Source organism: Polypterus senegalus, chromosome 8 (assembly GCF_016835505.1).
Source record: "Polypterus senegalus isolate Bchr_013 chromosome 8, ASM1683550v1, whole genome shotgun sequence".
In the NCBI taxonomy this organism is placed as follows: Eukaryota; Metazoa; Chordata; class Cladistia; order Polypteriformes; family Polypteridae; genus Polypterus; species Polypterus senegalus.
The window spans coordinates 134,323,501-134,350,849 of record NC_053161.1 but is presented as its reverse complement, the minus strand read 5'-3'; positions in this window follow the sequence as shown (position 1 = coordinate 134,350,849).

Genomic DNA, 27,349 nt, shown 5'->3' with positions numbered 1-27,349 from the left:
CCAAGGGGAAATTCACATAATCCAGCAGCAGTATACTGATACAAAGTAACAATATTAAATTAAATAGTAATAAAAATGAAAAGAATTAAAATAAAATTAATGTTCGCATTTACTCCCCCAGGTGGAATTGAAGAGTCGCATAGTTTGGGGGAGGAACGATCTCCTCAGTCTGTCAGTGGAACAAGACAGTGACAAAAGTCTGTCACTGAAGATACTCCTCTGCCTGGAGATGATCCTGTTAAGTGGATGCAGTGGATTCTTCATGATTGACAGGAGTTTGCTTAGTGCCCGTCGCTCTGCCACAGATGTTAAACTGTCCAACTTTAATCCTACAATGGAGCCTGCCTTCTTAACAAGTTTGTCCAGGCGTGAGGCGTCTTTCATCTTTATGCTGCCACCCCAGCACACCACCGTAGAAGAGGGCACTCGCCACAACCGTCTGGTAGAACATCTGCAGCATCTTACTGCAGATGTTGAAGGATGCCAACCTTCTCAGAAAGTATATTCTGCTCTGAGCTTTCTTACATAGAGCATCAGTATTGGCAGTCCAGTCCAATTTGTTATAATAGCTGCACTCCCAGATATTTATAGGTCTGCACCCTCTGCACACAGTCACCTCTGATGATCACAGGGTCCATGAGGGATTTAATAAGAGAAACCTTGTGAAAAACCTGTTTTAAACTCACCTTTTTTTAAACTTCTATGTCTACCTCTGTTACAGGCCTGACAACAACAACAACAGCATTTATTTATATAGCACATTTTCATACAGATAATGTAGCTCAAAGTGCTTTACATGATGAAGGAAAGAGAAACAAAGACAAAGTAAGAATTAAAATCAGAGAACACCAATTAACATAGAATAAGAGTAAGGTCTGATGGCCAGGGAGGACAGAAAAAACAAAAAAAAACTCCAGACGGCTGGAGAAAAAATAAAATCTGTAGGGATTCCAGACCATGAGACCGTCCAACCCCTCTAGGCATTCTACCTAACATAAATGAAACAGTCCTCTTTGTATTTAGGGTTCTCTTGGAAGGACTTGATGATGATGGTCACGTAGACTTCTGGCTTTTAATCCATCACTGTTGGAACATCACGGTGCTTTGATTAGGTGGTGGTGGAGCAGGTTGCCACCCCAGAAAACTGGAAAAAGAACAGAAGAGAGAGTAGGGGTTAGTATTGATTTTGGAGCCACCATGAATAATAATGATAATTAATTGAAAATACATAGCATCGGGATTAAACTAAAATGAAGTTGTGAGAAAGCCATGTTAAAGTAATGTGTTTTCAGCAGTGTTTTAAAGTGCTCTACTGTATTAGCCTGGCGAATTCCTATTGGCAGGCTATTCCAGATTTTAGGTGCATAGCAGCAGAAGGCCGCCTCACCACTTCTTTTAAGTTTTGTTCTTGGAATTCTAAGCAGACACTCATTTGAAGATCTAAGGTTACGATTTGGAATATAACGTGTCAGACATTCTGATATATAAGATGGAGCGAGATTATTTAAGGCTTTATAAACCATAAGCAGTATTTTAAAGTCAATCCTGAATGAAACAGGTAACCAGTGTAGTGACATCAAAACTGGAGAAATGTGTTCGGATTTTCTTTTCCCAGTTAGGATTCTAGCAGCTGCATTCTGCACTAGTTGCAAGTGATTTATGTCTTTTTTGGGTAGTCCTGAGAGGAGTGCGTTACAGTAATGTAGTCGACTGAAAACAAACACGTGAACTAATTTCTCAACATCTTTCAATGATATAAGAGGTTTAACTTTTGCTATTGCAGACACTCCTGATGGTAAAACTGACCTCCAACACAAGTTACTGGCACAAGCAGATAGAAACTCACCTTTATGACTCGCAGCCTGAGCAAACATAAGCAACACCGACTCACTTCTCCTGCTGCTTGAAGTTGTACCAGGCAAGTTAACTGATCATTGTAACGAACGGAAAGAAACAACATCATCTATCTCTTTTAAGACACGTGATTACATCTTACTGCCATTGTTATTTTTGCACATGGCTCATTATTATTAAAATTTTGAATAAACAATCCCTCCCACTTTCAAAACACTTAACTAAGTCCCCAAATGAACTTGAATGCTGGGCCAGTTGTATAGTTTTTATCTTGTTTTTTATGAGAGTAGACAACACTTTAACAAGGGGCAATGGATGCCTGCTAAGTCTGTTGCATTTGATTATTTCATTATTATTTTCTATAAAGTACTTGAATTTCAACAATGCATTCAAGATGTGAACAATATAAATAACATTGATTGAAAACCAAGAATAGTAAAGTGAAACACAAAGCAGTTAGGCTACATTATTGCATTTTTATTGTCCCAATAAGCTCACCTATGACAAGTTTTCAATCCTTCATCTGCTGGTAAGTGGGCTTAACAATTTTCTTCTTGGCTTGAATGGAGAGGAATCTGCTCAATTTCTAGAAAGTTTTTAAAAGAAAGCATAATTTAGGTTGAAGAATATCAAATAATACATCATATCAGACAATAAAAAATATCAAGCAAGACTTTCATTTGTCTTTACCCAAGTCTTTTATAATTCCTTCACTTGCATAAACAGCAACATGTCACAAATGAAATAAGCAAGGGACCTGTAAACCATGGCAGTGCGCCACATAAACGAGGAGTTAAAATTGGCTCAGCTATTCGTATTAATTTACGTCACATACATTTGAAAATGAAGGTAAGCCACTTTCCAACATTTCTGGTCATTTGATTGAATGCTTTCATTCTTCGTCATGGATTGATCACTGCTCTTTTAGCATGTGTGATGGAAACCTGGGTGTCAGCAAGCTGTAAACCTCCAAACATGATCAAACAGAGTCCCGGGTTCAAATAAAAGATAGTTTATTAAACACACAAAGTTGCAATAGCACAAGTAATTGTTCTCCACAATAGCTCTCCTCTCAATTCCTCTCACCACTGCACTGCCCTCTTCCACTTGAGTGTTGTCTTCCTTCCTCCCAGCTCCAGTGCCAGGGCCACTGCCCAATGGAAGTCCTTCCTGGTCATACAGAACTCCCACTTATTACTGAGCTCATCTCCGTGCAGCGCCTCATTGCCACAGTAATGGTATCCAGTAGGGCTGTGTTGCCAGACTACATCTCCCAGCATTTCCTGCTGGTTCACAAATGGGCACCGATATGGAGGGGTGCTGCCATCTAGTGTCCTGGGGGAATAAAGAGTCTGATGGGCTGTCTGTCCATCCCCTCTGGCCATCACTTCCGTGTCTGGCTCCTTCCTTTCTCCTGTTTGGGATGCCCATTTGTCTGCTTGGAGCCTCCCGTCTGGGTAAGGAACCATGCCCTTCTCTGGTCAGGATGCCCATTCAACCCCTGTGACATTTACACATGAGAGACCAGCCCTAGAACTGACTCCTGGCCACTTAAGAATTACAGTAGCATTAACTGCTGCTCCAATATGACATCCAATATCATTTGTTCCCTCTAAGAAAACAATAAAAACAAAGATGCAGAGAATATATAATAGTAATGCTTTCAGTAATAAACAATAGACTGTATTAAAAATAAGTGCTTTGGACACATTATAATGTACAGTATGTAGCCATATGAATAAAATAAAATGTGTAACACTGCAGCCCTGAAGTTGAAAAGATGTGTTTAGAAAATGGATGGAATGTTTTTTTTCTATTTTCAGTTTTATTTCTGAATAACAGAACATTACAGTGGCATAGTATTCCATCAAACAAATAATAATAACATAATAGACACAGCTATTCACATCAAAACCAATACAGAGAAAACAAAAGAAAAACAAAAATACAAAGAAATAAAAAACAAGATATCTGGATATTTTATAAAGTTAAAAACAGTGAACAATTGATAACTACATCAACCCAGGTACCAAACCTGCTTACCCCATTGTTTCAGCTGGAGGGAGTCAAAGCCTACCAGGGCAACAATGGGTACAATCAACACTGAAAGCGGTGCCAGCATTAATATCTAATCTTTAACATTTATTATAAGGCATTGTGGCTGGGTGCAGGAGTGACAGGTCTCATGATAAAATTTGGGACACCTACCTAGCTAAAGTGTTCCAATTGCAAGGAGGCTTGTAAATGTGAATAACAATCAGCATACATACAATATCTGTGCGCCAGTTTTGTAATTTGTGGCACTTGTTTCTAAGTAATGTTCTGGTACTCCACATGCCGAAACAGGACAAACAGGAGTAGAAAATGGAACAACGAACATTTAAAATTAACTGTAGTAAGAAGTGCAGTAAGCACTGTTAGTAGAGAGTTACTCTTATCACCCTTGGTAATAATTAGAATTATTCTCGACTTTCTGGATATTGACAAAAGATATCTGATTGATTTAAACAAGCTATGTATTGTTTCTACTTTACTTTAGCAGTATTGTGATTAATAGAACAGATAAGTCATATATGTTAAAAATATCGTGATCTTCAGCAAAGCCTTTACAATGCAAAGAGAGGCACTAAACAAAGATATTAATTGTATTTCACAGGGTTCAGTGATAGGCCTGCTGCTATTTTTAATATATATAAATGATTTAGATTTAAATACAAGTAACAAGTTTGCAGATGATACCGAGATGTGGATTGGCAGATTAATTTGGAATCCGTTATATCATTACAGAAGGACCTGGATAGCATACAGGCTTGGGCAGATTTGTGGCAGATGAAATTTAATGTCAGTAAATGTAAAGTATTACACATAGGAAGTAAAAATGTTAGGTTTGAATACACAATGGGCGGTCGGAAAATCGAGAGTACACCTTATGGGAAGGATTTAGGAGTCATAGTGGACTCTAAGCTATCAACTTCCCAACAGTGTTCAGAAGCCATTAAGAAGGCTAACAGAATGTTTGGAGTACAAGTCCAAGGAGGTTCTGCTCAACCTTTATAATGCACTGGTGAGGCCTCATCTGGAGTACTGTGGGCAGTTTTGGTCTTCAGACTACAAAAAAGACATAGCAGCACTAGAAAAGGTCCGGAGAAGAGCGACTAGGCTGATTCCAGGTTAAGAGGTGACATGATTGAACTGTTTACAATTATGAAGGTAATTAGTACAGTGGATCAAAACTGTTATTTTAAAATGAGTTCATCAAGAACACGGGGACACAGTTGGAAACTTGTTAAGGGTAAATTTCACACAAACATTAGGAGATTTTTCATTACACAGAGAACCATAGACACATGGAATAAGATACTAAGTAGTATGATAGACAGTAGGACATTAGGGACTTTTAAAACTCAACTTGAATTAGAATTAAGTGAAAAGGACTCTTGAGCTTGTTGGGCTGAATGGCCTATTCTCGTCTAGATTGTTCTAATGTTCTAATTAGGTCTGGTAGTGGAGTGTTTCACACCTCTGGGGACCTGAGTTCAAATCGTGGTTTAGTCACTGTGCTGTTTATTTCAAGTTGGGTTATCTCTATTGTGGCAAGTGCCTGGGGCTACTACCCAGCCAGGATGCCCAGGAGGACCAGAGGAGGGCTTGCACCTGCTCCAGACCACGAGTTGGCGACCGCCCTGGTTGCTTTGGGGACCACAGACAGAGAGCTTGGAAGCTCAACCCTGGAGGGGCCCGTGGTCACCGCCAGGGGGTGCCCCAATGCCTAGAGAGCCCTGGACCTCAGCACTTCCGAAAGTGCTGGGGGGAAGAGGAATGGGGACACCCGGAGTGTTTCTGGGTGCGCAGCCAGCACTTCCGCCACACAGGGGAGTGTTGACAGAGGAGTGTCGGGAAGCACCTGGAGCTCATCCGGGTGTGGTTAAAGGGGGCCGCCTCTCTCCATTCGATGGCTGGACTCGGGTGGAAGAAGGACGAAGTCTTGGAGGAGAGGAGTGGAGGTGGACCAGAGAACTGAAGGTGTTGTGAGAAGGCCTGGACTTAGAGGGGTAATTGGTACTGCTGCACTGGGTTGTGCTCACCTTTGTAAATATTATAGTGTTAATAAACGTGTGTAGTGTAAAAACATTATGTCTACCTGTCTGTGACCGGGCTGTACCCCACACTATGCAGGAATTTGGTTTCCTCTCTCATTAAAAAGATGTGCAGAGATGTGCAGGTGAGGCTAATGGCCATCTCTAGTTTGCCTGTGTATAAGTAAGTGTGTCATAAGATGAAATGGCATCCTACCCAGACTTAGGACATATTAGAATAAGCAAGTTTGGAAAATATATACATGAACTACTTTTTCCATAATAAATGATTCCTAATTTAGACATATGAGGCTGAAAGGTTGATTACATTATTTTTTTCAAGATAAATTGATTCCTTTTTATACAGTGACTGTGGTTTATACAGTAAATTGTATGAGGGGATTGAAGGTGTATTGAAAGTTTGTGATCCTACCCACTACGCTATATAGTCTCCTACTTATTATAGAGTAAGTTGGTTTTGTGCATAAGTTAGTGTGGGTAAGCTACATATTTCTTATTGCCATTTCAAACAAGAGCAGTAAATTATATAAACACAGAAAATGTATAAAAATTTTATATCTAAGTAGTCTGTACTAATACAGTGTTGTACCGTGTTAGCCATTATGGATGCAATGAGAAGTCAAACAAAATGACACCTTTTACTGGCTAACTGAATAGATTACGATGTTCAAACTTTCGAGGCAAACTGTAGTCAAGTTGAAAGCTTGCATATTGTAACTTGTTCAGTTACCCAATAAAACATGTATTTTTTCTTGACTTCTCATTATATCTAAGTTGTGAAATTCAATCATAAATACTATACGGCAAAAAATGGTGTAAAGTGCAAACAATCCCATTGACAGGTTCTGGAAACACTAAGTAAGCAGATGGAAATGTTCACAGGCCTGCTATTATATTTAGTGAACCTGAGGAACTGCTTATTTTGATGTATGAAGAACTGCAAAATAAACAGAAATAGCGTTTCTTTAAATGTGGTGCATTATTAGAAAATTATATTTTGCCAGGCAAGTAATATTTTGATTTGTTATTTGCTCGACAAATCCCACTGGGCCTAATTCAGAGTGCTAAATGAGCTAGAAACTCTGATGGCAAATTTTAAATGATTTGATAACCATAACCCTGATCTTCTGAAACTAGCAATGCTATGCTGATATAGTCATGAGGACTACATTTGACTGGAATGAAGGAGCGTAAGTTTCCTTAAGTGTGCCTAACTTAACCTAAACCTCATCCTCAATGCCCATCCAAGCAGCTAAAATGTATTCATTGGACACATTTTATCCATGACATAAATTGTACTATATAAATGCATTCTATACTATTTGCAAGAGACACTCTTGATAAAAGACATAGTCGGTGGTGGTTCAATCTGTCAGTTTCATAATCCAGCCTTTTCTGTTTTAGGGTTAAAAAGAAGTTTTTTTTTTATTTTTGACCACAAAACTGTATCCAGACCTGGACATGAACTGATGTGGGACAAGCTCATGCAAAGAAACACACCACATGAGGGACGATTTCTATTTATGTTGACCTGGATGTCTTTGGCAGAGGAGGGAATCCAGAGCATTCAGTAAAAATGTATTTAGTCCCAAGAAGAATATAGGTATGAAATCCACACAGAGCTGTAAAGCAGCGAGAAACCAGTCACTGTGTGGTTCTTAATGTTAATTGGTACTAAAAGTTTTCTTCATCATCATCATCATCATCATCATCATCATCATCATCATCATCATCAGGTGTTCCTCATTCTTTATCCATTTAGCTTATTTGCTGACCAGTGAGACAGACTTCCATTCCACACAGATCTACATTTTGCAGTCTATCTGCTGTTGCTTGATCATGGTCCACCAACCAACGTCACTTGATGGGGAAAAAAATGTTAAGGAAAAGAGAAGGAGGCATGTGAGGTAATGTGCTAAACAAAATAGACCAGACTAACCTTCTCCAAGAAAAGCAGCAACCCTGCCCAAGAACCTCATTGGGACTTCTTTTACTTGAGATCTCATTCTCTCAGTCATTACTCATAGCTCATCACCATGGTTGAGGATGGAGATGTAGAGCTACCAGTAGATTCAAATAAATCAAAATCTTTACCCAAGAAATAATTTCTCACTTCACCATTATAGTCGTAGACAAGCTTAGCAAACAACATTGCAAAACAGATTACCTTGTTAATATCATTATCACCCCCTAGCCTTTGGACACTTTGGACAACTGTTCATCACCTTCCAGCAGAAAACACTCTGCTGTTTTCAAGGAGATTAACTATCTGCTAAGTTTTGGAAGTGGAAGTACTCATCCTCAATCCATCATACGTTGCAATTTGAGGAAGCAATGAGTAACAACGACAGCAGAAGCAAATAACAGATGCATCATTTAGGTTCACAAAATAAATATTTGCCAAGGCTTGGCTGCACTTTGATGCCTTACTCATGAAAATCAGGAACAAGAAAGGAGTGTATGTCCACATTAAACCAGCATAACATGAAATGAAGAGGTATTAGAAGTTCAAAATGTTGTAGTAGCATGAGATACCATGGCATACTGTATATGGTGTCACACACGTGCGCATGGGAGGCAGCTAAAGGGCTTGAGTGAAGGCAGTTCGGAGGCATGCCGGGGTGTGGCAGAGTGCACTGACTCTTTTTCTCCCTTGCCTGTAGACCATCCCCGGGGGATTTCACTTGGCTCTCCTGACATCACTTCCGGGACTGAGCCAATGGAAGTCGGCCACACCAGCTCCAGTCCCTCTGATGTCACGTCCGGCTATGAACCAATGGTGGAAGACCACGTGCCGGATCCATATGACCTCACTTCCTGTCTCCCCCTTTAAAACCTGCCCCTTTTCCTTTGTTTCCTCAGTCTTGTTCTGGACTCAGTTGAATGCACTTCAGTGCTGATTATTTGATAAAAACAACCTTTTGCAGCCAGGATATCACATTTTACGGGTTGCTGCCCCAACTCTTTATCTGTCCATGTCTCGTTCTTGTGACAATGGTAATATGCTTTTTTCCAAAAAAAATGTATGAACAATATTGGTAAAATTCCATTACCCCTCATATTTCTGTGCAAGGACAAAATTGGTCCAGTACACCATGGAAATGGCATGGTTCCTTTAGAACCCAAGATTCAACTGTCAGTCTAAATTCGAGTAACACACCATTGACCTTTTTTAAAATGAAACTAGGAAGTGGAATCCATCAGAAACTGAAACAAACACTGCTGTGCACCTTTTTAAATTTTATTACTATTCCCCATTAAGAGCCACTGTCCTGCTCTACCACACAGTATTAAAATGCTTTGTTAACCAAAATAAATACAAAATAGGCAGTGTTTTAGTGTTTTGTATCAGTGTTTTATCCACCCTAGCAGTGCTTCCACTATGAAGGTTTAATGACACTGCTGTGATCCCAACCAGAGAAAAATGCCCACTCCAATACATCCAATAAGGGCGCATCAAAAGAATTTAAGGGCCTCTTCTCCACCTCTTAAGGATATCCTCATTTAAAGTAAATGTTTCTTCTCGTTTGATGAGAACAATCCTACCTGTCCTTCTTGAACTGATGAAAACATTCACAGCCATCTGAAAGTCATTCTTATTGCCCTCACAATGCTCTTTCTATTTATGAAATTTCACTTCATCTACTTTTTTGCCATTTTGCCCACCAGTATCTCACAGTTAAAAGTGAATATTGACACACTAACACTGTATAGATAGTTTCTCCATTCACATTGAAAGTCAGTTACCTCTTGGCCACAACTCCTTGAACCTTCTACTAATGGTGAGGTCTTGAAAATGGTTCATTCAGATTTGATGTCTCTGACCACTACAAGGAGATCTTCCAGAGGTAAGAGATTAGCTTATCTGAACTGAGACATCACATAGCCAATCCTACCTTCTCCACTTCGTCTGGGTCTTCCAGGTCTGGCCACCTTACCACCTACTTATGATTAGTTGACAGCATTTCACTTTACCGGAGTATCCATATATATATATATATAATTTTGAAAGTGTAATGTTTGGAACTTTTATTTACTTTTTACAATATTTTATAATATTCATTATATCTTTATTATCACAGCATGGTGTTCTGGATTTTTTTGGGTGATTGATGCCATTTTGTGAACGTGTCTGTATGGCCACATCATTTATGGCTGTTGACAGCCACATGATGTATACTGTAATCTTGACCCGCCTATAAAAGATGGTGGAACACAGCTCTAGACATCCATGCCTTGGACCCCTTTCTCAAATATCTTATAACGTTTCATATTAGTGTTAGCAAAAATTAAAAGACGCTTCCAATAGGACATTAGTGTTAGAACCTTTTATTAATCTTTTTGACAACAATTCTTGTTTTCTGTTTGGGCTTTGACTGTTTTTGTTGTTCTGAAATGTTCCTGTCTTTTACTTACGCCTTTTCCAGTTCTTTTAGTATTTCCATTCCCAGGTAAGATACCCTCCCCATTCATTCTATTAGATTCTTAGCAGTTACAAAGTCAGTGATTTACCTTTTGCCCAAGAAACTCTGATCCTAGATACACTTACATAGTGTCCATCCATCCATCCATTTCCTAACCCGCTGAATCCGAATACAGGGTCACGGGGGTCTGCTGGAGCCAATCCCAGCCAACACAGGGCACAAGGCAGGAACCAATCCTGGGCAGGGTGCCAACCCACCGCAGTACATAGTGTCTGAACATGTTTTTTAAGCACAGGCGATGACTTTTACACAAATCTAGTAAATAATTTGCCACTCAGATTAGGCAAGTCAATCCCCCTAACTATACCCCAATCATATACATTATCTCAGTCCTTCCCCAAATGAGCACCCAGTAGCCCTAAAGTAGATGGTAACCTTTCCATCCATCCATCCATTTTCCAACCTGCTGAATCTGAGCACAGGGGGTCTGCTGGAGCCAATCCCAGCCAACACAGGGCAGGAACCAATCCTGGGCAGGGTGCCAACCCACCACAGGACAATTCAGAATCACCAATCCACCTAACCTGCATGTCTTTGGACTGTGGGAGGAAACCGGAGCGCCCGGAGGAAACCCACGCAGACATAGGGGAGAACATGCAAAGTCCACACAGGGAGGACCAGGGAAGCGAACCCGAGTCTCCTAACTGCGAGGCAGCAGCGCTACCACGGCACCACCGTGCCACCGAGATGGTAACCTTTTAAGAACCAAATTCAGTATTTTTAGAAAGTCGTGAGATGGCCTTTGTCATACATTGGTAAAATCTCCTAAGGGGCTTGTGAGTATCCTTAAACTTGTCCACTGCCTCTACTGTGGGGCCACTCCAGAGCAGGAAGAAAGGCCATGATGGAGACGGGGTTGTGTGTAGAGGCGAGTCCAATGATTCCTTTCATGACGGCTTTGATATTTTCACAGAAAAAAAAGATAACAGATAAGTTTTAATTTATTTTTGTGAGTGATGCAGATATTTTTTTTTTCAAAAGACCAAAAGAGAGAGTATTCAGGATGAGAAGAGTTTGTGAATCAAAATGGCAGCATAGGAGGCAAAATCAAAAGTAAAATCCTGAAAAAGAAATTGCCTAAAAACAGGTGGACGTTTTGAGAATGAAATATTAATTGCCATTTTAGAAAATACACCATGTACACTACTATTGTTTTGTTTTCATCGTTTCTTATTATTTACAGCTATGAATGCAAATCCTTATCTAATCTGTGGATGCCAAACTATTATTATTATTACATTATACTATATATAAGTTTATCTTTGTACTCTTTTCTCTTGTACACTTTTGATTTTGACTCTCTTGTTCTCTCTACCACTATTATTGTCTCTTGTATTGGGCTTTGGTTTCATTCTGCTTTATTTTTTATTTTTTGTTTTGTTTTGGTTTTTATGCGCATCTCCCAATTTCTGCTCAAAAACGTACCTTTCAGTTCGCTGATAGACCAGTAAGGGACATTTAGACTTTAAATGACCTCAAAGCATCACTCGAGCACACCCTGAGCAGTGTGCACTTCTCCGAGGTGGTGATTCAGAGTTCAATAAGTAATCTGCTGCAAAATTACCTCAAGCACAGAAAATGAAGGCTCATGATGTATGCAGCTTATTCCAAAATAAATGGTTTCACAGAGGTATCCAGCAAGGATCAGTGCCAGGACCTGCTGTTTTTAATACTAATAAAAATTTAACTAAGGTAGAGATTTAGAACCCTTGGTGGTGTATATAGTACTTGGCATGTCATTAAACCTAATAACTCAAAACCAAACAAGGTAATAAATGGTAACTAAAATTGTTTTGGTATGTATTTGTTTTGTAATGCTGTACAAAAATGTGGAATGTCCTCACAGTGGAGTTTCTATTTATAGGGACATTTTTTCAGAATGTGTGCAAACACTGATATCAACTAAGCAGACTCACATATATTATAATCAAACACGCAAGAAAGTATACAGGAAGGTGGAAAAAATCCTGGGTGCTCCCCAAAAACCTTTCATAGTGTGATATGTCGCATCCAGACACTACAGCTCAGGTTTTCTCCGTATGTTTAGTTTAATAAATTCATGTTTATCATGGCACTGGAGATTGGCGACATGTTGTGTATTGGTCGGACATGCAAGGGAGAATTTCACTGTACTTTGGACACATGGCCATACTACTACTGTAATTATTATATTAAAAAGTTGAAGTTATTCAAGTTATTGCTTCTTATATTTCTGTATGTGGCACCTACACATGAATGCATTATTTATATTTTATACAGTATGACTATTCTTTTCTTTTAGCTGGTGGCTTATTTTTTCTTGTAAAAACATTTTTTGTTTAAACTCCTTTTTTTAACATTTTGTTTTAATTTTGTGGTTTCAGCATCATATTTCATTTGTGTTCTTTGTCTATATACATGTGTGTGCCTCCGTCCAGTCAGGAGCAGCAGCTGCAGCAGCGTGGTGGGCGAGAAGCAAACCGCCCCCCTCTGCCCCATCAAGTCTCCGTCCTGCACACGAGCACTTGCCGTGCACCCAGCCGCCCACTGAGAATGGATGGGGTGCGGCCCCCACCGCCCCATTCACCATCCAGAGCTGCCCAAGGGACACTACCCTGCTCAAGCAGTGAAACCTTCCCCATCCAGCCACTGCTTGCAGCGTCCCCAGGCCGGAGATGACTGAGCGGCAGTAACTGAGGAGTCTGTGTCACGTCCCCAAGACAGATGAAGGAGCAGCTGCGGCCCCATTCGTAAGTCATATGTTGGATGTTCATAACTTGGGGACTACCTGTATATATATATATATATATATATATATATATATATATATATATATATATATATATATATATATATAGTCACGCACGCGCGAGTAGGGGACCGCGGACAGACCTTAATACGATTGGAAAGACACATGCCAGGAGGGAGTGGCGGGTTACTAACCTTTCTCTCTTTGTTTCCCACAGAAGAAAAGACGCACTGCCGCCATGACTCTGCTTCCTATAGTTCCCGCACTACATTACTTCCGCCCTTCCTCCGTCCTCCACTTATAATGTCATCGATCCCATCATCCACCACGGCTCCTTCCTAGCATTCCTCCACTTCCGGCCCATCCTCCTTAGATACTCCTCCAACGCCATTTTTTTTTGTCAACTGTTTGAGTTTATTTATCGACTTTGACCTTGGAATTGTGCTGTATAATTGTGGATTATTTTTCAGTATACGGGGCCGGAAACCCCAAATCTTTATGCTTGTTGGTTCTTTCATTACAATATATATACTGTCAGGGATGCCAGGGGACATGACCCGGCCGGGACGCCAGGAGGGACCGGAAGAGGGTCAGAGCCCGGCCTGGATCACGTGGGGTTCGCCTTCCAGGTTGCTTTGGGGGCCACGGGTCAAGGGCATGGAAGCCCTTCCCTATAGGGGCCCGTGGTCACCGCCAGGAGGCGCCCCGATGTCTTGGAGACTTGTTGCCCCAGCACTTCCGCCACACCACGGAGGAATGCCGGGAACACCTGCTGCTCATCCGGGCACTCTTTAAAAGGGGCCGTCCTTCATACATTCGAGGCTGGAGTCGGGTGGAAGGAGGACAAGGCAGAAGGAGAGGATGAAGGCGGCCCAAAGGAAGGCATCGTGAGGCCAGGACTTTGGGACAGGGGTTTGTGCACTTGTGTGGGTCTGTGTGACCGAAGGACTGGGGTCTTTGTGACCAGAACAATTGTATATACTGTAAATAAACGTGTGGTGGTTGTGCAAAACAAGATGTCTGCCTGTCTGTGCCCGGGTGCCGTTGACAATACAGTATATATATACTGTATATATATATATATATATTGTAAAGAAAGATAACACAGAGCGCATAAAGTTTTGGGGTTGTGAGCCCCGTATACTGTCAAAACAAAATGAAAACACAGTCTTTTGCCGTTTCACAGTAACAAAAATCATGAACAAACTACAAGACAAAATGGAGGACTGGAGGGACACTTTTAAAAGGAGGGACCGGAAATCAGGCGTGATGGCTGCTGGGTAGGCGTGGTGGTGCATGGGAAACTTGATGTCATCATTGGGGGACCAGAGCGAAGAAGGGAACCCAGAAGTGCTGTTCTGTTTTTACTCCGGACTGGTTTATGGCGGCGTCGCTTAATCTTTTCTATGAGACGAGAGAGAGAGGTGAGTACGCTGCCTTCGTCCTCCGGCCAGCTGTTCGGCGATGCGCGTCGGATCCGTCAACTGCTCCCGATGCGCTCGTGCATGACAATATATGTACCTGTATATACACTAGGGGCTGTATCCCCTACTCACTTCGCTTGCCCACCTCACAACCCCCACCCCCAGGGGCAAGCTTCATACTATCCACTTCGCGTCTCTGCCGCTTGCGTAGTAAAGAAGGGGGCTGAACGCACGCTAAAGATGGATCAGTTGCTGGCTTGCTGCTATCAGCTACTGAGCTGCGTGTTCTGCATGTTGCATTGTGTGTCAATCATTTAAAAGCCTGTACAGCAGCGGCCCTTTTGTCTCACTTCCTTGTCTCATGAGACTTTAAAAGTGTCTCAGAGAAATTGTTTGTAATTAGGACGTGATGTGCAAGTAGTCTCATGGGACTTCAAAGTGTCTGTCTGAGATGATCATGTCTCGACTCAATTTTTTTTTATATGATATAGATATATATGTATGTGAATTTCCCCTTGGGATTAAGAAAGTATCTATCTATCTATCTATCTATCTATCTATCTATCTATCTATCTATCTATCTATCTATCTATCTATCTATCTATCTATCTATCTATCTATCTATCTACACTGTATATATATATATATATATAATATATACTGTATATATATGTGATTTTTCATGCTTTTGATTGCTGCTTATCTGTTTTATCCCCTGGCCTTTGTTCATTCCATTGCAGCTTATCTCAATGGTTAGGTAAGCTTTACAGAAATTATTAACAGAATAGCAAAGAGGCATCTTGTTTTACATCAGTAAGTATTTTGAGGCAAACTAACTTGAACTTAATACAGAAATCAAAGCTTAACCTACTATTTCTGGAAATTGCACATCTTCTCAAATGAAGTAAAAGAAGAACAAAATAAAAGTGGATGATGAAAAGTACATAATTCTGAACATGAGAAGAGGAGAACAATTATCATCTAAAGCTGTAACTGAAGAAGCTAACAGTAGATAAGAAGTGCCTGCTGGAAAAACTCCAAGTTTGTCAGAGCACGAAAACACATAAAGTGTACTTTGTTCTCTATAGCTTAGTGGTGGGACATTACTGAACTTACTGACTAATGAGACAGGATACAGACATATTATTACACATAGTTTGTACTGTTTGGGACTAGCATAGGAACCAGCAGAATGATAAAGATAATAGAAGAAACACACAGTACAGGCAGCAGTACAGACATTTGTGCATTCAGCATGCATGGCAAGTGCAGCTCCATTCTTTATTTCCCAAACCCAGTACCCACCATAATCTGTTTGGAGTATAAATACCTAACATGTACATCATGTGGTATGTTACTACCTAATACATCTTTTCATTTTGGTATTCAGGCATTCTTCTCTGGTCCAAAGACAGGTCCGGGGTTCCCAAGTTCATTTCTGAGGCCACGTTTTGTAAAGATTGCATATTCTTGGGTGGGGGCTGAATTCTTCTTTTGTCAAGTTATGTTCTTTTTCCAGTTTTCATTTTTTTCTAAATATCTGCTGTTTTTTCTAGACTCATTTTGAAGTAATTTGTTGTATTAGGACTGCAAATTTTATGTTTGATTGCAATACTATTTTACTTTCTTGAAATAAAATGAATGAAAAAAGTAAGCTTGCATATGCACAGAAAGAGGCTCAACGTGTGTAAGTAACTTCCCATGCAAATGTTGGGATTTATAGAAAGAAAACCGGATGGGGGAACATGCAAATGTTTATGACAACTCTGACCCATGAGTACGCAACATTTCTAAGAAACCCTTAAATAAACTGGAAAATGCAGGCGAACCAACAAAATAACTTGACGTGACAAACATGTAATATTTCAAATGTGATGAATATGATTGTATTTTAGTTTCCTTTTAAGACAGCCATTGCTGCTGATTTACACTGATGAACTTTTTTGGTTATTCGTCAGTTTATATTGGCTATCTGTTGTCACATCTCAGTGAACTGGCCGACAGGTCTGGAATATCTCAGCCAAGCTTCACTCCATCATGCCAACTGTGCTGGAAGCCATTAACCAACTAGCGAGGCACTACATCTAGTTTTTGTATGGGAACATAAATAAAATATAACATTTTTTGCCAACAGAAAGAGGCACTTTTGCAGCAGAGTCCATTTCTCCTAACATAACCAAATCAATTGACTGCACACATATTACAATAGAGGCTTTTGTAGTTGGTTGAACCCTCAGTTTTTCATATGGCCTGTATTATTCCTTTTAGCAGCAATCACATCTGTGCATGTGTCAGGTAATAATGGCTGCCTGCCCAGCCCTGGTCCCCAGAACACGGAGGAGAGGAGCTATAATGCTACGCATGATCTTGCACTCTCATTTACAGAGCACAGTCAGATACTCTTGAATGCAGGGGGCGGGGTCTCGATGTGTCAGGATTGGCTGCTCTACCAACAAATCAAGTGACTGCATATGTATGAGGTTGATTAGCATGCTCCATATATGGATGTTTCAGGGCGCTTGTTTGTGGCATTGTTTATATACACTCAATTGTAACTTATAAAGGGTAAATTGTTTAGAAATGTGGCTATGCCAGATTTTATACACCTAATTTTCATTTTTTTTTTTGACATACATGTTTTCCTGTTATTTTTTTGTGTGCATATTTTCATGCTGGATTCCACATAAAGTTTTATAAATGAGGTCGCTAATGTGCTGGAGTGGCTGCAGGTTTTTGTTCAAACCCAATGACTTAATCTGAAATAGATCCTTTCTGTTTATAGAATTTATTATTTAATTTGTTACTGCTTTCATTCTGCCACATGACTTTAATCTTACATTGAAGATTTTTTCCAAAAACTGTGGCCTGCAGCAGACTAGTTACTCTCAGTCCTTCTATTTTAATTCTTCTATTTCTTTTATTAAAGTAGAACATTCATGATGGACACACACACACAGGTATACATGGGAACAAGTTAGGTGGTGAACTGCTGACTCCTTTGTCATTTGCAACTCATTGATGGTAAAGAAAAGAAGAACATTACAAAAGTGTGACATGAACAGGGTATTCGCCCTAACAAGCTCACCAATTCTATTCACTTAGATTCTCCAAAATACCACAAACTTGAGATCTGGAGGTCCCTGAGGTCCTTCTGTCCACCACAGTACTTTGTAATTTAGTCTATGGTTCTCTATGTAAAGAAAAACTTTCTAATATGTGTGTGAAAGTTGCCATTAACAAGTTTTCAACTGTGTCCCGGGTTCATGATGAAAAATGTATTTTAAAATAACAGCATGTTCCCCATGTGCTCATTTCTTAATAATTCCTCAATAATTTAAACAGTACTCAACTCATTCAATCTTTCCTGTTAACTTGCATCTTTTAGCCGTGAAATCAGCCTGGTCACTCTTTTCTGGAGATTTTCTACAATCTGCTTTGTCTTTTTGTAGCCCCGAGATTAAAACTACATGCAGTACTCCTGGTGCGCCTTCACCAATGCATTATTCAGCTTATTCATAACCTCTTTGGACTTGTAGTCCACACATTTCATAACCTATCATCTAAATGCACATTCGTGTCCACTTCTGTACACTTTCTAGATATAGATAGTGACAAGTTTACTACGACTCCCAGGTAAGGTTTACTTTCAAATTTCAGACCTACCGTTGTGTATTCAAATCTAACATCTACTGCCTATGTGTAATACTTTGAAATACTTACATTAAATATTATCTGCCACAAGTCTGCCTAGGTCTGTATGTTGTCCAAGTCCCTCAGTATTAAACAGATGAGTCTGCCTTTCCACCTAGTTGGGTATCATCTGCATACTTAACTAGCTTGTTGTTTGTATTTTTATTTAGATCACTATTGTATATTAAAAATAGCAGCAGCCCTAAAAAAGGTTTTGAAAAGGTTTCTTTCCCCAAATTCATTGTTCCCTGCGCTTATGGCAATTGTGTACCAACCTATATATATGGCACCTTAAATTAATTTCTTTCAGTTTGAATATTAATCTCTCAGGTGGTATCTTTTCAAAAGCCAGTGGACACACCTTTTCTTGTCATGTGCTGCTCGATTGTTTCCTTAATAATTGCTCTGTTAACTTGTCATACATGTTAAGCTTACAAGCCTGTAATTACTTGGATCAGCCTGGTCAACATTTTTAAATAAGGATTTAATGTCTGCTAGCTTTATGTCCACTGGAATTTCCCCAGTGTGCAGAGAGTTTAGAAACATATGTGACAAAAGTTTATATACCTACTCATCAACCTGCTTAAGTACTCTCGTATAAATGTTATCTGGTCCTGGTGATTTGCTAGATTTCAGCTTAGTTAATCTAAGCATCAATTATTCCTCTACAATATCCAAATCACTCAGTACCTCCTTTTTTGCACTGTGGAACATGGCCCGGACACAGACAGGTGGACATCGATAGTTCACCTAACACACGTTTATTGTACATTCTATTTACAAATAAGCGACACACACAACCCCAGTACTCTCCCCAAGTCCAGGCCTCTACCAAAATGCCTCTCTCTTCAGGCTGACTCTTTTTCTCTCCCCCCGAGCTCCATCCTTCTCCGCTCCTGACTCAAGCCAACGAATGGAGGGAGGCGGCCCCTTTTATAATCACCTGTATGTGCTCCAGGTGCCTCCTGATTAACCTCCGCCAGCACTCCCTTCCCTCCACCACTTCTGGATGTGGCGGAAGTGCTGAGGACCAGGGTTCTCCAGGCATCGGGCGCCCCCTGGCGGTGACCACGGGCCCCTACAGGGTTTAACTTCCAAGCTCAGTTCCCGTGGTGCCCAAAGCCACCAGGGTGGTCACCCCCTTGTGGTCTGGAGGAGGCGTAATCCCTCCTTTGGTCCTTCCGGGCATTCTGGCTGGGTGCCACCCCAGCCACTTGCCACATATAAACCAGAAAAATGCAAGTTCATATCAATCCCTAATTCACTCTCTGTATGCTGTATTATAGTTCACCTTGCAATGGATTAGCAAGGAGGAATTAAGGACAGTTATGAAGAGGATGAAGAATGGAAAGGCTGTTGGTTCAGGTGACATACCTGTGGAAGCATGGGGGCATTTTGGAGAGATGGCAGTGGAGTTTTTAACCAGATTGTTTAATGGAATTTTGGAAAGTGTGAGGATGTCTAAGGAGTGGAGAAGAAGTGTACTGGTGCTGATATTTAAGAATAAGGGGGGTGGGATGTGCAGAGCTATAGTAACTACAGGGTGATAGAATTTATGAGCCACAGCATTAAGCTATGGGAAAGAGTAATGGAAGCTAGTTTAAGGAAGTGAGGTGATGATTAGTGAGCAGCCTAATGGTTACATGCCAGGAAAGAGCACCACAGATGTGATGTTTGCTCTGAGGGTGTTGATGGAGAAGTATGGAGAAGGCCAGAAGGAGTTGCATTGTGTCTTTGTGGACTCAGAGAAAGCATATAACAGGGTGTTTCAAGAGGAGCTGTGGTATTGTATGAGGAAGTCGGGAGTGGCAGAGAAGTACATAAGAGTTGTACAGGATATGTACGAGGGAAGTGTGACAGTGGTGAGGTCTGCGATAGGAGTGACGGATGCAGTCAAGGTGGAGGTGGGATTAAATCAAGGATCAGCACTGAACCCTCTCTTATTTGCAATGGTGATGAACAGGTTGACAGATGAGATTAGACAGGAGTCCCCTTGGACTATGACATTTGCTAATGACACTGTGATCTGTAGTGAGACCCTGGAGAGGTGCAGATATGCTCTAGAGAGGAGAGGAATGAAGGTCAGTAGGAACAAGACAGAATACATACAGTATGCATGAATGAGAGGGAGGTTAGAGGAATGGTGAGGGTGCAGAGAGCAGAACTGGTGGAGGAGGAGTTTAAATACTTGGGATCAACACTACAGAGTAATGGGGATTGTGGAAGAGAGGTGAAAAAGAGAGTGCAGGCAGGGTGCAATGGGCGGAGAAGAGTGTCAGGAATGATTTGTTACAGATGGATATCAGCAAGAGTGAAAGGGAAGGTCTACAGGACGATAATATATGGGTTGGAGACGGTGGCACTGACCAAAAATAGGAGACAGATCTGGAGGTGGCAGAGTTGAAGACGTTAAGATTTACATTGGTTGTGACGAGGATGGACAGGATTAGAAATTAATACATTAAAGGGTCAGCACTGGTTGGATGCTTGGAAGATAAAGACAGAGAGGCGATATTGCGTTGTTTTGGACATGTGTAGATGAGACATGCTGGATATATTGGGAGAAAGATGCTAAGGATGCAGCTTCCAGGTAAGAGGAAAAGAGAAAGTATATGGATGTAGTGAGAGAGGACATTAAAGTGATGAGTGTAATGGAGCAAGATGCAGTGTATAGGAATATATGGAAAAAGGATATCCACTGTGGAAAACCATAGATGGAAAAAGGATATCCACTGTGGAAAACCATAGTGGGAGGAGCCAAAAGAAGAAGAAGAATAAAAAGTTTGCCTTGTAACCACCAGGGGGCACCACTAAGCCCCAACCCTCAGACACAGTAATACCCAACATGATTCTGGATTCAAGTTATTTCTCCACCACACCTCTCCAATAATACCTCTTGTGAAGGAGCAGTAATAGAAACACAAAATGCTGTCATTTCTACTTCCTTCATTCCTCCAGAAGTGCTGTCTCCTGCTTCCCGATTATAATTTCCTGATCAGAGGCAATGGGCTCCTTTTCAAGTTAGACCCAGGAATGCCTCCACTGCCACAACATGTCCTCTTGGAAGCATTTCCGGATCATATAGGAAGCAGGGAGGTCCTCCCTTGACAGAACCTTCTACAAGCACCAGGGACCCTAACAAGGTTGCACTTCTGGACTCCATACTCCCAAGCTCCCATGTGGGTGTCCAAATTGGGACACCACCAGAGGATCACTGCCACCTGCTGTATAGGGGTGGAACTGCTCCTGGCCTCTGGCTTACACTGGTCCGACAATTATATTCTGCATAAAGTTGTTTCCTCGTCGAGCCAGCAAGCTAGTCTGTCCTTCCATTCTGGCCCCCCATCCAGGCAAGAAATTATCCTCCAGCCCATCTAGGAAGCCCATCTGTCCTTTTGGGCACTTACAACCTTTAACATTCTTATTACTCTTCACTTCCTTCTTGCTTGTTCTTTGACTACCAAACAATTAAAACAGTGAATGCAGTTGTTTTAGATTAAGATAAGCAATAAAGGGTTTGGAATATTATCACATGAGGTAACTAAATGAAGCACAAAACTGTTGCTCAAGTAAAAATTTCTTCAGCAGTAATAACTAGCTTTTGATTAATAAAGAAGAGATCAAACAGCCAAATTCCTGGGACCCTGACCAAGAAAAATGGGTGTAACCAGAGACTGGAGGATCACATAAAGCATTAACACAGTTTAATAGATGGAATCTGTATCAAAATACTATTAAATGCTATGTTCATTTATATTTAAAAATTAAGTTTTCAACAAATAGAATGTTTATATTAAGATGCAACTCCAATAACTCCAGTAAAAATTTCTGAACACCACTGTTAAAGATGAGGTGTGTTGATAAAAGACTTGGATTGACCATCATAAAATGAAAGGCTCAGCTGAGAATGAAAGTGTGTAGAGGATGAGAATTCATCTTCCAGCACACTGAGCTCACTTTTTGTGAACTTGTAATCTAACAAAATGGCAGTGATTTTAGCTGATATGAAAAGTGCTGAACAAGGCAATCCACAGATAGGAGTACACTTCACAAACTTTTTACAAATTATGAGCTGGAAATCTAATATCTTCTTCTGTAGTCAAGGAATAAGAATGAGATAAAACTCTGTGAAAAGCAAGATAAACCAGTACTTTAGTGTATGCCCTATATAAACCGATAGCCATTCAATTTCAGATCAGTTCATATTAAGTTTTACATACTGCCCTTTGCATCAGAGTCACTGGAAGTGTTGTACAGCTCAAACTTAAAAACAACACAGAGGTGTTACCAGTTGCATAGTACCGAACACATACACATATGATAAAATCATGTGCTGGCCACAGACAATGGGAAAGTGGGAAACTATAGGGAGCCAAATGTAACTGTGAATGATGCCCAGCCATGAGCACCTCTTGCCATCCACACATCACCCAGCTGCCAAACAGCATCTTCTTATAAGAGTTTTCTCCTGGATGCATTCATCCTTCACACAGTACAGTGTATGTCCAGATGGATGTTGCAAGTCTAACTTTTAACAGTAATAATTTATTTCTTTTATAGCCTCAAATCACACAAGGAAATCCTTAATGGGCCTTAACAGTCCCTGAAAAAACTCCCAAAAGAAAACCTAGCAGAAAAAAATGGAATAAATCTCGGGAAAGGCAATCCAGAGAGAGAGATGTCCTTCCAGATCAGTTGGACATGCAATGTGTGTCAAAATATGAGGTAAATACAATACACAAAACACTGCGGACAGAAACCACAGAAGTGAGGGCATCAAAGACAGCCCATTAATGGCTCCATGATGGAATGGAAGGGTTTTCTCTGGCTGCTTGCAAGTTTCAAAGATATGCAGGTTAGCATGATTGGGAAATGTTGTAATAAGTGTAGTGTTTTCATGAGTGTGTCCTGTAAAGAAATGCCTTGTCATTCAGAGTTCATTCCTGCTTCGCGTCTAACACAACTGGAAGTCTCTGGGTCTGGATTATTATAAAATATACATCAATTCCCTTTTAAATCACCTTCATGATACTCTTATTGTGATGCAATACATACATACCATTCCTGGAATCATTTCTCGTACTCACCTTTTGTTACTGTGTGTTACTGCATTTCAGTCTCAATTTTAAACAGAGATCAGTGGGAGCAAGATCTATTGAATGCAGGGTTGTGAAGTAGCAACCACTTTGTTTTTTGGTTTAATTGACAACGCAGAGTGTGCAAGTATGTTGCCATGGTACAAAATCTAGTTTTGTGTGCATCGCTTCTCTGAATGCTTTTTTCCAGATGGTTTACAGTAATGTAATAATGCTGATTATTGTCCACGGAGAGCAAATGCTTTATGAAATGAGTCCCTGTCTTGCACCCGATAACACAAGGCTGAGTCACAGTACTTTAGCAAAACCAGCTTTATTCAGCTTGAAACAGGAACAGCACGGTCATTTATTGTAGTGGGATCTACCACTCTCCTATACACAGACACAGCAGTCAGGCCAGGTTGTGACCAGGTTAGTGGCCAAGTAATACTGTTCCCTAAATTTATAATGTTCCTTGCATCACCCATCGACGACAGGTGCTTATAATGTGACCGCGATCGTTTCATAGTTGCTTCTGTGGTGCCGCACTGCTGTGTTGTGAACCTGTGGTTGCCCCGGCAACTGATAAGCTGTCTTCCACAGACTCAGCAATCGTGCTTCAGGATGCACTTTGGTGTGTTGTCCCATTTGGTGGCATCTCAAAAGAGTTTACAAACCTCACAGAACATGTCCATCAATGTTTAAAAATGTGATCATCATATTATCTCAAAAATTTGCCACGGTGACATGGAGAGAAAAAAAATCACCAAATTCACCTGCACGATTGAAGAAACACACTCAATCAGCTCAGCACGATGCCACTCGGTGGACTGATTATCCGGACTTGTAGGCACAAGATAACTAGCAGTATATTCAATAACTACACCCTACTCCTGGGCTATTGCCACCCCTCGTATGTTTATCAGTATACCAGCCCTGGTTGCGGAAAGTGTTTCCTTAACAAGTTGTAAGTCAAGTGGAAAAACTATGGAAAATCAAGTCAAGTTAGGTTGGGGAGCATGCACTGGTATAGTGCATTGCCGCACCCACTACATGTGGAAAAAGCTCAGAATCCCAGTTGGAAGCCCCCCAGGGAGATACACGGTCCATTCCTAACCCCTGGAAATGACCCTCTATCTGCCGGTTAGGTGTTACGTGGGCGACCCCTTGGCCTGGTCCAGCCACTCAGATCCCCAACAATGAGGATCTTATGAGCCGGATCACCTTTGGGGAAACGCGCCACATGGCCGTAGTGCTGTAACTGACACTCTCTCACAATGCAGGTAATATGCCTCATTCGGGACTCCATGAGCAACCATTCGTTCAACACAAAGTCAAACCAACAGTACCCAATGATTTTCCGGAGAGACACAGTACCGAAGGAGTCCAGTCTTCATCTCAGGTCACTGGTTAGCGTCCATGTCTCACAACCATATAGTAAGACAGGAAGCACCAAGACTCTAAAGACTTGGACCTCATGACCCCCCATGCTCTCCCAATCCGTCTACTGACTTCACAGGAAAAGTTACCAGAGACATGAATGTCACTGCCAAGGTAAGTAAACCTCTCAACAAGGTCAACATCCTCTCCACAAACAGACACACTGCTGATGGCTGTGCCCAAGAGGTCATTAAAGGCCTGGATCTTGGTTTTTATCCAGGACACTCGCAAGCCCAGACATTCAGACTCCTCACTCAGTCTCTCAAGTGCCCTGATCAGAGCCTCCATTGACTCTGTGAAGATCAGAGCATCGGAAAATGTGAAGGCAAAAACCTCTAAACGTCTATGGTCTTTGTAAAGTGTTCATCTAGTGAAGTGCAGTTGTTCACCTATCTTTTTTTTTTTGAGGGGTGTGTTTTTGTTGCTTGTTCTAATATGTATGTATTTGTTGAGTTTCTATAAAAGCCTCCACCCTTGGGACAGTTAAAGTGCTATCTATCTGGATCTCTCCCATTGTTTTCATTGGAATCACTTCATTAGCCAAGAATACAAGATAGGAAAACTGGCTTAGTGGTTGCTTACACTGACACAGGCATACATACACATAAAACAATCATTGTAAGAAACAAACACTGTAGCACGATGTGAGCTGCTAGAAATGAGTCAAATGTTAATACGTTTCATGAAGGACTGGTAAAGCATCTCTAACTCATGCTTTTATATCATTCCAAGGTTTAGTGGTGCACCAGATAAAACATCTCTGTATCCTGTTGTCCATTTTCAAACCGGTTACATCCAGTTAATATCTGCAGGCAGCACTGGGTGGAAAGTACCCCAGAAAACCCCACAAGACATTGTTGGAAAAGGCAAACTCCACATACCAAACAATAGCTACCCTGGGAGCTTGCAATCACAGAAAAGTCTCAAGTAAAACATTTCAATGTGTTCAGTAATGTAGAGTTGAGTTCAAACATTTTCAGCTTTATAAGTCAAAAGAATGATTTGAAGTCATAAAACGTTTTGTGAGTCACAGCCAATGGTATATAAGATATCAAGTTAGGTGATTGCATTTCCTAATTCTTCCTTTGCTTCTTTCTGGGGCTGAAGACTTCAAGGAAAATGTCCTGGGTTGTCAGTAAGTAATACATGCCAGTCCCGATTCTGCTGGTTGGCAATGAGTGAACTGGCTTCTTTACATTTACATTGTAAACAGATAATTGAGTTATAGTGAGTATACCAAAACCCGGACTTTGAGCACCATAAAGGTAAAATTTTGACCCTTTATATACTGCTCAATAACTTAAAGGAATCTTTTGAATCAGAGTATAGCATCAAGTCAATGAAACTTCTGGGATATTAATCTGGTCAGTTAAGTAGCAGAGGGGGTTGTTAATCAGTTTCAGCTGCTTTGGTGTTAATGAAATTACTAGAGGGGCAACAATGAGATGACCCCCAAAACAGGAATGGTTTAACAGGTGGAGGGCACTGACATTATACCCTCCTCATTTTTTCAGGCTGCTTTTTCACTAGTTTTGCATTTGGCTGCGGTCAGTGTCACTACTGGTAGCATGAGGCGATACCTGGACCCTACAGAGGTTGCACAGGTAGTCCAACTTCTCCAGGATGGCACATCAATACATGCCATTGCCAGAAGTTTTGCTGTGTCTCCCAGCACATGGAGGAGATTCCAGGAGACAGGCAGTTACTCTAGGAGAGTTGGACAGGGTTGCAGATACCGGTCCTGCTTAACCTATCACCAGGACCGGTATCTGCTCCTTTGGGCAAGGAGGAACAGGAGAGCACTGTCAGAGCACTAGAAAATGACCTCCAGCAGGCCACTGGTTTGAATGTCTCTGACCAAACAATCAGAAACTGACTTCATGAGGGTGGCCTGAGGGCCAGATGTTCTCTGGTGGGTCCTGTGCTCACTGCTCGGCACAATGGAGCTCGATTGGCATTTGCCATAGAATACTAGAATTGACAGGTCTACTACTGGTGCCCTGTGCTTTTCACAGATGAGAGCAGGTTCACCCTGAGCACATGTGACAGATGTGAAAGGGTCTGGAGAAGCCTTGGAGAATGTTATGCTGCCTGTAACATCATTCAGGAAGATCGGTTTGGTGGTGGGCCAGTGATAGTCTGGGGAGGCATATCCATAGAGGAACACATAGGCTTCTACAAGCTAGACAACGGTACCTTGACTGCCATAAGGTAAAATAAAATCCTTGGACCCATTGTCAGACCCTGTGCTGGTGTGCTGGTGTGTGCTAGGTTCCTTCTGGTGCACGACAACGCCCTGCCTCATGTGGCGAGAGTATGCAGGCAGTTCCTGGAGGATGAAAGAATCGATACCATTGACTGGCCCCCATGCTTGCCTGACGTAAACCCAATGGAACACATCTGGGACATTATGTTTTGGTCCATCCAATGCTGCCAGGTTGCATCTCAGACTGTCCAGGAGCTCAGTGATGCCCTGGTCCAGATCTGGGAGGAGATCAGCCAGGACACCGTCCATTGTCTCATTAGGAGCCTGCCCTGACATTGTCAGGCATGCATA